This window comes from Emys orbicularis, chromosome 19, assembly GCF_028017835.1.
Source record: "Emys orbicularis isolate rEmyOrb1 chromosome 19, rEmyOrb1.hap1, whole genome shotgun sequence".
NCBI classification, from domain to species: Eukaryota; Metazoa; Chordata; order Testudines; family Emydidae; genus Emys; species Emys orbicularis.
In genome coordinates, this window is record NC_088701.1 from 21635480 (window position 1) to 21650325 (window position 14846).

Below are 14846 nucleotides of genomic sequence, written 5' to 3' on the forward strand. Positions count from 1 at the left end.
TCACTCCTGACCCGCAGCCCCGCTTTCCCAGGGCAGTTTCTCACCAGAGGCCCGTGTTGCTCCCTGTGGCCCATGGGCAGGGCTGGCTCCGACTCCGCCCCGTACGGGTAGAGCAGAAAGGGCAGGAACTGGGGGGCCGGCAGCTCCGGGTTCCCGTGCAGCCGAGGGGCCCCGTGCGGGAGGAGACGGCTGAGGGTGCTGGGCAGGAAGGCTGGGAAGAGGGTGCAGAGGGAGGTGGGCAGGTAGAGGGGTTCGTAGGGCAGCCGGCTCGGGGGCTCCTCCGAGGGCACTGGGCCGGGCTCCGTCTCCTTGCCTGGCTTGGGCAGAGACAGGTCCAAGGGCTGCTCCATGGTGGGGGTCTCGGGGGAGCCCCGGTCAGGACCAGGCCCTGGCACATTGGCATCTCTGGGTCCCTCCATTCCCAGGTCAGGGGGGCCCAGAAGGGGCCAAGCCGGGCCGGGGCTGTGTGGGGAGCGGAGGTCTCTGCCGTGGCCCCCCCGAGGCCTGGCAGCACATGGGCGGCTCTGCCATGGGGCCGGGGCGTTGGGGGCGGGCAGGAGGCAGCGGCGGGAGCTGAGGTGGGAGCTGTAGGAGCCCGAATGGGAGAAGCGCTTCTCGCAGGTGGCACATTCGTAGGGCTTCTCGCCTGGGGGGACGGAGACAGGGGTCAGTGCTGGGGGGGGACGGACAGATGGACGGGGGGGGGACACGAGCTCTGAGAGCCGCAGGGGGTGAGAAAAAGAGACGTGCAGACGCAGGGCCCATCCCGTCCCCCCCCACCCCCGAGATCCCAGCCCCCCCCCCCGCTCTCACCCCGAGCGCTGGGACATGGGGGGCATGGGCTGCATGGGAGGCTGGGGGGCCCTCAGCGCTGTGGATGCGCTGAGAGTGAGGGGGGAGGGCAGAGAGTGGGGGGACAGAGGGGGGCAGGGGGGTCTCACCGCTATGGATGCGCTGACAGCTGGGGGGGTGGCTGGGGGGACAGTGGGGGTGCGGGGGAGCAGGGGGGGTCTCACCGCTGTGGATGCGCTGACAGTGGGGGGTGGCTGGGGGGGACAGTGGGGGGCGGGGGGGTCTTACCGCTGTGGATGTGCTGACAGCAGGGGGGCTGGGGGGACAGTGGGGGGCCGGGGGAGCAGGGGGGTCTCACCGCTGTGGATGTGCTGACAGCGGGGGGGCTGGGGGGACAGTGGGGGGTCTCACCGCTGTGGATGCGCTGACGGGGGGGTGACTGGGGGGACAGTGGGGGGGTGGCTGGGAGGGCGGGGGGGGACAGTGGAGGGGGGCAGGGGGCGTCTCACCGCTGTGGATCCGTTCATGCTCTTTCAGGTGGTGTTTGTATTTGAAGCCCTTCCCGCAGGCCGGGCACCTGAACCGCCGCGTCTCCGCCTGCCCCGAGACAAACCCCCATCGTTAGGGGCTGGACAGAGCCCCCCCCCCAGAGCTCCCTGCGCCCCCACTGCCCCCGCCCCAGCTTCCCCTTGGCTTCCCCTGCCCCCCAGCTCCTCTCGGGGCTCAGCCTCCCCCACCTTCCCTGTACCCGAGCCCAGGCCCTGGGGTCGTCCCCCCCCCACACTGGCTGCGCCGTACCTGGCTGGGGGTGGGGCGGGCTGGGGGCCGGCAGTGAGTGGCCACGTGCCAGCTGATCTGGGCGCGCTGGCTCAGGCAGACGAAGGCGCGAGAGCCCCACTCGCAGGACGGGGCACCCGGCCACGGCACCGGCGCTTCAGGGGGTTCCGGAGTCCGACCTGGGGAGAGAGCAGCATCGCCAGCCACAGCACCAGCCAGGGCTGGTTGGGGGGGCCGTGGGTCGGGAGTGAGGGGCACCGGCAGAGCTGGGGGGAGCTCAGGGCTGGGCTAGCAGGGGCTGCGGGTCGGGAGTGAGGGGCACCGGCAGGGCTGGGGGTGGGGAGCCCAGGGCTGGGCTGGCAGGGGCTGCGGGTCGGGAGTGAGGGGCACCGGCAGAGCTGGGGGGAGCTCAGGGCTGGGCTAGCAGGGGCTGCGGGTCGGGAGTGAGGGGCACCGGCAGGGCTGGGGGTGGGGAGCCCAGGGCTGGGCTGGCAGGGGCTGCGGGTCGGGAGTGAGGGGCACCGGCAGAGCTGGGGGGAGCTCAGGGCTGGGCTAGCAGGGGCTGCGGGTCGGGAGTGAGGGGCACCGGCAGAGCTGGGGGGAGCCCAGGGCTGGGCTAGCAGGCGGCTGCGGGTCGGGAGTGAGGGGCACCGGCAGAGCTGGGGGTGGGGAGCTCAGGGCTGGGCTGGCAGGGGGCTGCGGGTCGGGAGTGAGGGGCACCGGCAGAGCTGGGGGGGAGCCCAGGGCTGGGCTGGCAGGGGCTGCGGGTCGGGAGTGAGGGGCACCGGCAGGGCTGGGAGGGAGGGGGGAGCCCAGGGCTGGGCTGGCAGGGGGCTGCGGGTCGGGAGTGAGGGGCACCGGCAGGGCTGGGGGTGGGGAGCCCAGGGCTGGGCTGGCAGGGGGCTGCGGGTCAGGAGTGAGGGGCACCGGCAGGGCTGGGAGGGAGGGGGGAGCCCAGGGCTGGGCTGGCAGGGGGCTGCGGGTCGGGAGTGAGGGGCACCGGCAGAGCTGTGGGGCAGCCCCAGGTTGGGACACCCCCCGTGCTGAAGGTGGAGTTCGCCGCTAGGACTTACCGTGGTTGGGGTCAGGGTGGCTGTGTCTCTGGTGCATTTTGCCCACAGCTCTGCCTTGGTCTCCGGGCGCAGCCGTGGGGCCGGGGCCCTGGCTCAGCTCGGTCTCCTGGGGATCCCTGGCCCCCTTGAAAGCCAGCGCTGCAGCAGGAGAGATGGGAGCCAGTCAGGGCCGGGGAGAGAAACTCGGGCAGCCCCTCGGGGGCCTGCGCCCCGAATCCCCCCCTACATCACCTGCCTGGCCCAGCAGCTCCAGCCCCACACAACCTCGTGGAGCCCCAGGGCAGGCTCTGGGGGGGGACTCACCACTAGCCACCCGCCCTGTGGCCCAGGCAGCACGGGTGGAGCTCGCCTTGCACATCCGGCCCCAGCCTCAGCCAGGCGCTGCAGGAGCAGGTGTGATAACGCCCAAGGCCCAGCCCTGGCCCTGCACCGAGGCCGAGCAGCCCCCCACCGGGAGGGGGGCGGAAATCGGCCCAGGCCAGGGCGCGGACACAGCGCTGCCCTGCAGGGGGGTCGCGGGGTGGGGATCCCACCGGAGCAGCTGGGGGGGTCTCATGTTACAGAATCACAGGCCTGGAAGGGACCTCGAGTCGTCTAGGCCAGTCCCCGCCCTCAGGCCAGGACGAAGTATTTCCCAGACCATCCCTGGGCTCTGGGGGGCCGGGAGGAGGAGCAGCCGTGTCCTGCAGGCCCCCCCGCGCCTGGCTGGAGGGGCCCTGGCCTGGCCAAAGGCCTCTGGCTCCCTGCAGCGACTGGAATTCCCCTGACAGCCTCACGGGTTCAGGAGATCACCAGTCGCCCTGCGGGCCCCATGCCAGGGCCTGGGCAACCCCCGAGCGCCCGCGCCTGGGACAGGACCAGAAATAGCAGCCGGACAGAGAGAGCCAGGCCTGCGAGGGTTAAACCCGCCAGCGCAGACAGCTGCAGAGCCCCTGAACCCCCTTCCAGTACATGGGCACGTGTGACACCCCCCCACCCCCACCACTCACCGCACACACACACGCAATCGCGCGCACACACAATTCCTTAGAAGAACCTTCCTCCCACCCCCCATCACGTGCTCGCCCTGGTTTGGCTTTGTAGGGTCTCCGGCGCACGGGGCCGCTCGCCCTGGTTTGGCTTTGTAGGGTCTCCGGCGCACGGGGCCGCTCGCCCTGGTTTGGCTTTGTAGGGTATCTGGCGCACGGGGCCGCTCGCCCTGGTTTGTTTTTGTAGGGTCTCCGGCGCACGGGGCCGCTCGCCCTGGTTTGTTTTTGTAGGGTCTCCAGGGCACGAGGCTGCTCGCCCTGGCGGCTGGGAGTGGAGGGGGGGGCAGGGAGCCTGGCGGCTGCTGCCCAAGTCTCCCCGGGCAGGGGCCGTGGCCTGTTCTGTTCTGAGTCAGACTCACCACAAGCGAGATCCGGGGGAGCCGGGCCCTGCGGGGCCCTTGGGGGCCAGGAGGGAGGAGCGAGGCCTGGAAACTCCCCAGGGTCCAGCAAGGCGGGGAGCGCAGGGGCAGGGACCTGGCAGCCCCTCGCTGCAGCCGTGACGCCATCTTCGCCAGGGTGCCAGGAGCGCGGGGCGGGGAGACAGCCGGGGACGGGGTTAGCACCTCAGGCACATGCCCCCATCGCCACCACGCGCTCCTCCCCCGAGCCTGGCCTGCGTATCCAGAACCTGCCCCTGGCACCCGGGGGCTGATGGGGGGAGCCCAGGGCTGGGCTGGCAGGGGCTGCGGGTCGGGAGTGAGGGGCACCGGCAGAGCTGGGCTGGGGGCCCCTTTAGGACCCAGCTTCACCTCCCTGTTCTCCACCTTGCAGGACTTTTGCTTTCCTTAGACGGACACCTCCCCCCCTCCCCAGCTTCTCTGGGGCTGCCCCTGCCCTGTGGGGCTGCCCCTGCCCCGTCATGCCAGGAGCTGGGGGAAGGGAGGTGTGACGGGAGGTTTCCAGGAGAAGCTGTTTCACTTCCTGCAGAGACTCTCCACGCTGGGGAGAACCTGGCCCTATCCTCACCTCCGACTGGGGCGGCGGGTCGGGAGTGAGGGGCACCGGCAGAGCTGGGGGTGGGGAGCCCAGGGCTGGGCTAGCAGGGGCTGCGGGTCGGGAGTGAGGGGCACCAGTAGCTGGGCCAGCCCTTGCCCCGTGGGTTCATTACGCTCTGGATCCCAGCGGCTCCCCAGCCAGGCCAGGTGCCCCCAGGAGGGGCCAAGGGCAGGCGGGGCCGTAGCAGGCGCTGAGCAGACGGTGCTGGGCCGTGCCAGCAGCCGGAGACGCGTCCGCAGCACACGCCGGCCGCACACCCCCGGTGGGCGCTTGCTCGCTCGCTCGCGTGCAGAGAAGGGGCCGTTTCCTTCCCCGCTCGCTGACTCAGTTCCCCCCCCCCAGCCCCCGCCCTGCCGGGGCCCCGTGAGAACAGATGGACACCCCAGGGCGGGCAGCGTGGGTGGGAGCCGAATGTTCCCGGCCTGGCTCCTGACACAGCCCAGGGGAGGTGGGGGGTTGTGGAAACCCTGAGCTGGGCTCCCAGCCCCACGTCAGTGCCCGGGGGCAGGGCAGGGAACAGGCTGGCTCAGGGGGCAGCGTGGGGCAAGCTCGTCCCCTGGCACTGAGACCGCCCGGGCCTGGCAGGGTCACTGCCCTGGGCAGGGATGGGGTAAATATCCCCCCCCATATCACCACCACTTTCCCCTGAGGCTGGGGGCTGCCTGTCCCAGGTGGGGTCGGGGGTTCAGTGCCTTTCTGGTGCCCCCCGAGCCCAGGCAGCCAGAGCCGGAGGGGAGCGGAAAGCCGGAGCCAGCCCATCATATGGGCATCTGGGCTGCATGTGCCATCGCTGCCCCCCCTGGGGGGGCTCACTTGGAACCAATCTGGGGTCCTGGCTCAAACTGGCCGGGCCCCGACCCCCCGCACAACGGGTCCCAGATGAAGGGCCCTGCCCAGGCCTGGCCCCGTGGCCAGAGCTCCTACCCGCCCAGGAACGGGGGAGGACCCCGGGGAACAGCCCCGGCGGGGGGGGGGGGGGGCACCAGGGACGGGAGAGCGTGAGGGATGAGCCGAGGGGAGGGCAGAAGACACGGGGCCCTGCAGTCCCACACGCTCTCACACGCACAGACACGCAGGCACACGCAGTCAGAGGCCCAAATGCACAATAACACGCAGGCGCTGGGCCGGAGGGGAGGGGACAGGGCTGGGCGGGGGGGGGGGGGGCGCTGGGCAGTGGTTTCACACACTCACATGGGGGGAGTCAGAGGCAGGTGCCAAACCCAGGGACCCGCCTGGGCATCGGGGTCAACTGTAGTCACCCCTGCCCCGAGCTCTGCCGGTGCCCCTCACTCCCGACCCGCAGCCCCCTGCTAGCCCAGCCCTGGGGGCACCGTCTACTGGGGACAGTGGGGGTGGGGCCATCAAGTCGGGGTGTTGCCTCAAGTGGGGTGGGAGGGGAGCAGCCCCCGGGTCCTGCTGCCTGGGGTCCCCGGTGCCCCTTCCCGCAGGGCCCGACTTGGTGCAGGTTCCCCTCCCCGAGCCAGGTGCCCGGGGCAGCCGTGCAGCAGGGCTCCCGGGCACACGGCCCGGCCTGGCGCCCCCGGCCAGCCCCACCCCATCAGGTGCCTCTGAAGATGCGGGCGGGGTGGTACCTGTACGAGGCCGGTACCAGATACCAGCCGCAGCCTCCACCCCGGCTCAGCAGCCCAGCCCCATCCATCACACAGCCCGGGCACCACCAGCTTCCCCGGGCAGCCGGGCAGCGCAGGGCGCCCCGGAAGTCAGATGTGACAGAGACTTGGCAGCATGTTAAATCTCACGCCAAGAAATGAGAGAGAGGCTGGGCCCAGGACTCCTGGGTTCTATTCCCAGCTCTGGGCTAGAGGTTAGAGCAGGGGAGGGGGAAGTCAGGACTCCTGGGTTCTAGCCCCAGCTCTGGGCTAGTGGTTAGAGCGGGGGAGGGGGAAGTCAGGACTCCTGGGTTCTAGCCCCAGCTCTGCCCCTGACTCGCTGTGTGACCTGGGGTGACTCCCTCACTCCTTTCCGGGCCTCAGTTTCCCCATCTGTAGCCAGAGGCCAGCGGTGGGGCTGGGAGGACGCAGAGCAGAGGGTGACGAATCGCCGGGTGTGGCAGAGCCACAGGCAGGGGGCTAGTGGCCCAGCCACCCAGGAGCCCAATATCCCACCCCCGGGCCCTTGGACCGTCCAGCCCACTGGGGCCGCACTGCTCTGGGGGCACAAGTTGGGCCCCCGGTACGCTGCCCTGCCCCCCGCCCCACCTCCGCGAGGGGGATGGGCCCAGGAGCCCAGGGACCGGGACATACCTCCCCAGGGCCCCCGGGAGCGAGGGGGCAACACCCCTCCAGCTCCCCCCCCCCCCCCCAGCCAGGAAACGACGAGCAAAGAGCAACCACTGGGCAAGAGCATGTACAGCAACCCTGACACGTGCACAACGGCTTGACACACCTCTCACAACTGCCACACACACCATGCACAACCCTGACACATGCACAACAGCCTGACACACACACACACCATGCACAACTGCTTGACACACCTCTCACAACTGCCACACACAACCACCTGACACATACACCATGCACAACCCTGATACGTGCACAACGGCTTGACACACCTCTCACAACTGCCACACACAACCACCTGACACACCTCTCACAACTGCCACACACACCATGCACAACCCTGACACGTGCACAACAGCCTGACACACACACACCATGCACAACCGCTTGACACACCTCTCACAACCCTGACACACACACAACGGCCTGACACACACACACACCATGCACAACTGCTTGACACACCTCTCACAACTGCCACACACAGCCACCTCTCTCACATACACACACACACACTGTGCACAACCCTGACACACACCTCTTGCACAACCGCCTAATGTGTGCACACCATTCACAACCACCTGACACACACACTGCGCACACCATACACACCTGCCCCCCCCACACACACACACACACACTTCCCCCAGCAGGCACCTGGACGGGGGTAAAACTCCCCCAGTGACCGACCCCGACCCAGCCCCAGGGTCACCAGCCCTGTGCCCCCCAGACCCTCAGAGTGGAAGGAGGAATCCAACTCGGCTTCCCCCCACATCACTAATTAATTTGCTAATTAATAAACACAATCAGCAAAGCCAGCCAACCCCCCAATCCACTCCCAACTGCCAGCCCCCCACTCCGCTCCCAGCCACACAGCCAATCCCCCCTCTGATTCCAGCCCCCCAGCCAACCCCCTCTGATACCAGCCCCCAGCCAACCCCCCAATCCACTCCCAGCCACCAGCCCCCCGGCCAGCCCCCCACTCCACTCCCAGCCCCACAGCCAATCCCCCCTCTGATTCCAGCCCCCCAGCCAACCCCCTCTGATACCAGCCCCCAGCCAACCCCCCAATCCACTCCCAGCCACCAGCCCCCCGGCCAGCCCCCCACTCCACTCCCAGCCCCACAGCCAATCCCCCCTCTGATTCCAGCCCCCCAGCCAACCCCCTCTGATACCAGCCCCCAGCCAACCCCCCAATCCACTCCCAGCCACCAGCCCCCCGGCCAGCCCCCCACTCCACTCCCAGCCCCACAGCCAACCCCCTCTGATACCAGCCCCCAGACAACCCCCCAATCCACTCCCAGCCACCAGCCCCCCAGCCAACCCCCCAATCCACTCCCAACTGCCAGCCCCCCAGCCAGCCCCCCACCCCACTCCACTCCCAGCCCCACAGCCAATCCCCTCTGATACCAGCCCCCAGCCAACCCCCCACTCCACTCCCAATCACCAGCCCCCCAGCCACTCACTCCACTCCCAGTCCCCCGAGCCCGGCCGCTTCCCGCGGGGCTCGGGCCGCTTCCTGGGCTTCCCGCGGGGCTCCGGGGACGGGGATGCGGAGCTGCCGCCGGCTCCGGGCTGAGTGCGGGGCGCCCCGGGCCGCTGCCCGGACCCGCCCCGACGGGACGGCGGGGCGGGGCGGGGAGGGAGCGGGGAGGGGAGGGGGTGTCCGCTCCCCGCAGAGGGGCCGGGGGGGCAGTAAATGGGGGGGCGCTGGGGGCACCCCAGGGGCAGTGGGGGGATCACCCCAGGAGTACGGGCATTGGGGGGGCACCCCAGGGGAGCAGGCAGTGGGGGGAGGGGCCAGGGACACCCCAGGGGAGCAGGCAGTGGGGGGAGGGGCGGGGAGCACCCCGGGGGAGGAGGCAGTGGGGAAACGGGCTGGGAGCACCCCAGGGCGGCAGGCAGTGGGGGGAGGGAGCACCCCGGGGGAGGAGGCAGTGGGGAAACGGGCTGGGAGCACCCCAGGGGGGCAGGCAGTGGGGGGAGGGGCGGGGAGCACCCCGGGGGAGGAGGCAGTGGGGGGAGGAGCTGGGAGCACCCCAGGGGAGCAGGCAGTGGGGGGAGGGGCCAGGGACACCCCAGGGGAGCAGGCGGGGGGTCAGAGAGCACCCCAGGGGAGCAGGCAGTGGGGGGAGGGGCGGGGAGCACCCCAGGGGAGCAGGCAGTGGGGGGAGGGGCTGGGGGCACCCCAGGGGAGCAGGTGGTGGGGCAGGGAGCACCCCAGGGGGGCAGGCAGAGGGGGGGAGCACCCCAGGGGAGCAGGCAGTGGGGGGAGGGGCTAGGGGTACCCCGGGGGGCAGGCAGTGGGGGGAGGGGGCATCCCAGGGGAGCAGGCAGTGGGGAAAGGGAGGCTGCCAACCATAGCCGGGGGCTCTGGGGGGGCTTGCAGGACAATGGCACTTTGCATGCGGCTGGAGGCACTGGCTGGACCCCCCCCCCCCCATATTAGCTGGATCGATAGTCACAGGGATTTCCTCCCTGGTTCCTCATGTCCCGCGTCCAAGGTGGCCAGGGGAGGAGGCCCAGCACAGGGCTGGGAGCTTTGGGGGGCGGATTGGGGGAGATTCCAGCCCTCGCCGCGGGGCTGGGTGAGGAACCAGGGAGCCAGCAAAGCCCAGGGGGATCCGGCCATTCCCACATGGGGGCTGACGGCTGGGCCTGGCAGGCCGGCCACCGGCCACTCACATGGGGACATGCACTGACACCGTCACCCCCACTTATGAGCCCCCAGGCACCTCACCCCCCCCCCCCCGCCCAGCCTGCAACGGGACCGTGGTCACCACGCAGGTGCCGCTCGCCTCAGCCCACCTGCCCGGGGGTGGCCTCACATGTGGCTTTCCACCATGCAGAGGAAAGTTCACACGTGAGTTTTAACAGGAAAGCCAGGGCAGGGCGCACACACACACCACCGGCCCTCCGGACCCCCGCGGCCAGAACAGAGTCCACTAGCCACTCACATAGCCCCGGTCAGGGCAGCTGGCGCGGTGATCTCCCCTCTCTGCCTCAGTTTCCTCCTGCTGTGAAATGGGCCCCGGCCTGGAGCCCCAGGCCCTGCTTGGCCTGAAGCCAGTCCCCTTGGACCCTCTCCCGCCACCTCGCTCACGGGCCCAAGGGGGGATGGCAGGAGGCGGGAGCAGGGCAGAGCTGACTGGGTTAATCTTCATCCCGGGAGCCTCTTGGCTAAGAGGCAGTCGGGCCGTGACATCATCATCAGGGCTATGATATCACCCCCGCCCATGACATCAGAGCAGGAGCCCCTCCCTTTCTTTCAGCTGTTAGCTCGCCCTGCTGCCCCTTGGCGCTCCTAGGTCGGGATCCCAGAGCCCGGTGCCCATGCCTGGCATGGGGGTCGCTCCGAGAGCTCTGGGCACCATGGCACGGGCGTCGCGGGAGGAGGGACCCGCCCGTGGGCAGATTGCCCCCCCCCCCGGAGCTCAGGCTGTTTCTTCCAGATGCCCTCCCCGCACATGGGCTTTGGGGAACGCCTCCCCGCCAGCAGAACCCCTCACTTGGACTGCTTTGCCCTCTGGCCCCAGACACCTGGGTTCTAACCCTCCCTCTGCCACTGGCTCCCTGTGTGACCCTGGACGTGTGGCTCGGTTCCCGCACCGGTAGGACGGGGTGATGCTCTCAGGATGCGGCGGGATGGGGGCTCTGAGATCTCCCATTACTGGGACTTTCCAGCCCGGAGCAGGGCCAGGAAGCCGGCCCAGCGAGGAATCCCTCCAGTCCCCCCCACCTCACCCTGCTGCCCCAGGGACAGCCCCCCCCCAGGCCGCACTGAGGGCAGTTCTAGACGGAGTGTCCGGCGTGGGGGGGGGGGTCGAGCGGGGAGAGTCCAGCTGTCGCTTTGAGAGCAGGAAGTGGGGGTGAGTGGGGTGAAAATCCTGCACCAGGGACACTTCTCTGTGTCAGCAACACTCCACCCGTCCAGCAGCATCGTCCTGGCATGGACTAAGGGGGGGCTGCGGGTCAGGAGTGAGGGGCACCGGCAGAGCTGGGGGGGAGCCCACGGCTGGGCTAGCAGGGGCTGCGGGCCGGGAGTGAGGGGCACCGGCAGAGCCGGGGGGAGCCCAGGGGTGGGCTAGCAGGGGCTGCGGGCCGGGAGTGAGGGGCACCGGCAGAGCTGGGTGGGGGGCGGAGGGGGAGAGATTTTCACATCCTTTGCGTGACTTACCTGAGTCTCGACCCTGCATCCTCCTTAGAACAGTCACTGAACCAACCTCAGACCCCACCTCCCCCGGCCTGCCCCCCCCACACACACCTGACGGGGGCACTGGGGGTTACCGGAACATTTGTTTGCTGATAAAACTCTCCGCCCGCCCGGGGGATCTGGGAAGTGACGCCTGAACCCGTGGGTGAGTCAGTGCAGCTGCCTCAGCTCCACACCCTGGCTCCCAGCCCCCTGCTCCGACCACTGGGCCCCACTCCCCTCCCAGAGCCGGGGGGAGAACCCAGGCGTCCTGGCCTCCCAGACCCCCGCTCCGACCACTGGGCCCCACTCCCCTCCCAGAGCCGGGGGGAGAACCCAGGCGTCCTGGCCTCCCAGCCCCCCGCTCCGACCACTGGGCCCCACTCCCCTCCCAGAGCCCGGGGGAGAACCCAGGCATCCTGACACCCAATCCCCTGCTCTGACCACTGGGCCCCGCTCCCCTCCCACAGCCGGGGGGAGAACCCAGGCATCCTGACACCCAATCCCCTGCTCTGACCACTGGGCCCCGCTCCCCTCCCAGATCCGGGGGAAGAACCCAGGTGTCCTGGCTCCCAGCCCCCCGCTGTAACCATGTAAAACACCATCACCGCCCATCTGCTTTGCTCCCCCTGCCCCGTGTCCCGGCCTCTCTCCCCACATCCTGTCCCGGAGCCCCCCAGAGCCGCAGGCCCCCGGGAAAGGGAGCGAGCGCCGGGCGCCCCCGGCCAAAACATCTTGTGCTGACTAACCCCCCCGCATGGCTTCCTTGGGGGGGGGGGGAGGGGAGCTGTCCCGGCTCAGCCCCCAAACCTCCCAGTCCGGCTCTTCTGGGAATTCTGTGACTAGGGTCCCGGCTCCCGTCTGAGCGAGTTTCCCCCTCCCCCCGTGACCCCCCTGCCCTGGGGGGAGGCAGGGAGCTCAGTCGCTGCCGCCTGTCCCCCGCCCAGCAGCCGGGGGGGGGGTCAGTGCCCATGGGGGGGCTGGGGGACCCGTGCTGACCGGGCGCTGGCTGAGCCCCCTGCTCCGCTCTCGGGTGCCAGACGCTCCCAAATGAGCCCCCCTTTGTTCCCCAGAGCCCCCCCACTCTGGAGTGCACCGGCCCAGCAAGAGACGTGGGGCCCCAGCACGTCGGGGGCCCTGAGCTCGGAGCCCGGGACAATTGTTCCCCCTTCCCCGCCGCCAGGCCTGCCCCCCGTGGCCTGGGATGCCAGGGAAACCCCCCAAAGCCTCCCCCAGCGAGGGGCCTGCCCCACAAGCCAGTGCCTGGGGGTTGGGGGTGGGGGCTGAGGGAGCCTCTGAGCGCCGCCTCGATGGGCCCCGGGTCTGTGCAAAGGGTGGGGCGTCCCCCCACCTGCCCCTGTCAATGAGTTTCCCCCCCATAAAAGGCCCCCAGCCCCTCAAGTCGTTCCCCAGAGCAGGGGACTGGCCTGAGGAGCCCCCCCAAGGCCCCCCCTGGGAGTGGGAGCAGGCCGCGGAAGAGCCCACTCACCAAACCCTGCTCCACCCAGCACAGAGGGGGGGAGGGGGTCCTGTCCCCTCAGCCCCCCTGGCTGGGGCCTGGCCAAGGGGCAGAGGGCCGGGCGCTCCGGGGCAGGGGTGGGGGTGCGGGAGGCTGGGCTGATGTCAGCCGCCCCACCCCCGACCCAGATGTTCCCAGGGTGAGGGGTGGAAATCCAGGAAATTCCCAGGCGGGTGGTGGGGAGGCCCAGATCCCGGTGACCTCAGGCTCCCCCGGGGGCCAGGGCCGGGTGGGGGCGTCGGCACCATGTGCCACGAGAAAACAACGCTCCTGTGGCAGGCTGGTACCCAGCTGGGGAGGGAGCCGGAGGGCTCGTAGGGGGCCCGGCCCCAGCGCTGCCCTGGGAAGGGGCCCTGGGGCCAGACCCCCCTGCCCTGAGTGCCCTGGCCCCGGAACGTCGCCCCGGAAGGGTTTAGGGGACTGGCTCTGCAGAGAGCCCCTGCACCCCCTGCCCAGTGCCCACACCCGGGGGACCCCCAGGGGTGGGGGCTGCGTCTCGTTTGGTTTCTGCCCAGCCCTGGCGCAGCGAGGCCGGGGCCCGGGTCAGAGCCCCCAGCTGCCTTGGCGATGTGAGGGCAGCAGCCCCGGCCGGCAGCCCCGCCCCTGCTGAGCCCCCAGCCCCCGGAAAGCCATGGCAGGACGGGACCCGGGGCAGCTCCCCCAGCCCCAGAGGCCTGGGGTCGGGGGAAGCCACAGTGGGGGAGGATCCAGGGGCTGGGGCTTGGTTAGCAGCGCATCCAGGGTGCCCCCCCAGCCCTAAGGGCAGGGGCTGTGGGACTCACCCCACATCGAACCAGGGGGTCTCCCCCAGCAGCCACTTGGCCCATGGAGCCTGTCAATGCTGCCCTGACGAAGGCTTCACCCCCCCAGCTCCTGCCCCGACGGTGTGGGGGGGGAAACGTTCCCTCCTGACACCAGCCCCGAACTCTGGCAGTCGAGAGCCCCTGTCGTTGCTGCCCCTGTTCCCACCCAGTGGCAGCTGCAATGGGGCCAGCCCCTAGTGGGGGCGCGTGAGGGGTCGTGCACCCCTGCTCCCCCCAGGGCTGTACGACCCCGCTGCACGGTGCTGTCTCCTGGAGGAGCTGAGGCCTCCGTGGCCTCCTGCAGCGTGGAGTCCCACGGGTGAACCGCGCTTCGTGCCACAAGCAATCCCTTTGCCCCGGGCAGTGGCGCGGCCTCCTCTCCCCACCCACCCCGCAGCTCCCACCCTCCCTCTCTCCGCTGCGGGAATTATTTGACACTGGATGATGGGGCTGAGCTGAAGTGTGCATGTGAGTTTGCTGCCCTCTGGTGAGCTCGATACACTGGGCCGCGTCAGCCGTCGGGGGCCCCTTCTCCAGCGCTGGAGAGGCGATCGTTCGTCATTTGGTCCATTTCTGCACGGCCGCAGGGGTCCAACGGGGGAACAGACTCGATGCACCCACGGGAGGGGGGTCTACAGTCGTCTGTAGACCGGAGCGACTCCCAACATCGGCCCGACAGATGAAGTCCGACTGCTTTAGGGCCGATATCCGAGGTCGGCGTTCGGTGGGGAGGCCCAGCCGGAGCGGCGGCGTGTCCGCGCCGGGCAGCAGGGCGGGGAGGATCCAGATCGACTAGATCCCGAACGCGGGTCTCGTGCCGAGAGGAGGTTGGTTCCATACTGGGTGGAAACGACCCGTGGCAGAGGCCGGGATGCGGAGCCGAGGGAGAACCTCCGCCTCAGAGCTGGAGCGACCGGCAAGTGTCGAACCCAAATGGCAAAAGCTGGAGACGGCGTCTGCAGAGTCGTTATTCAAAGTGACCGGAGTCGCGGGTGGGCCTGATCCTCGGCCAACTCCCTTGGGAGCCCTGTCGGGGCTCTGTACTAGAACAATGTCTGAGAGCGAGACCGAGAGAGAGACGCCGACGCCCATGGGCCTGCCAGGATGCTGCAGTGTGAGATCCACTGCCCGACGCCAGATACTGATTTAAAAGGCGCCGACAACTGATTCCCTGGACTTACACGGGCAGTGGAAGGCCTAAAAATCCCGAGTTTTTTTCAGAACAAATAAACTCTGGGCACCGGCAAGTCACAGCCTGGCCCCGGTGCCTTTGGGGGCCAGGTTTTCTCCACTAGAAAAGGAAAGCCCGGATCCTCCCCTGATCCCTGGACTCCGGGAGCTGGGGATTTAAGGAAAACACGAC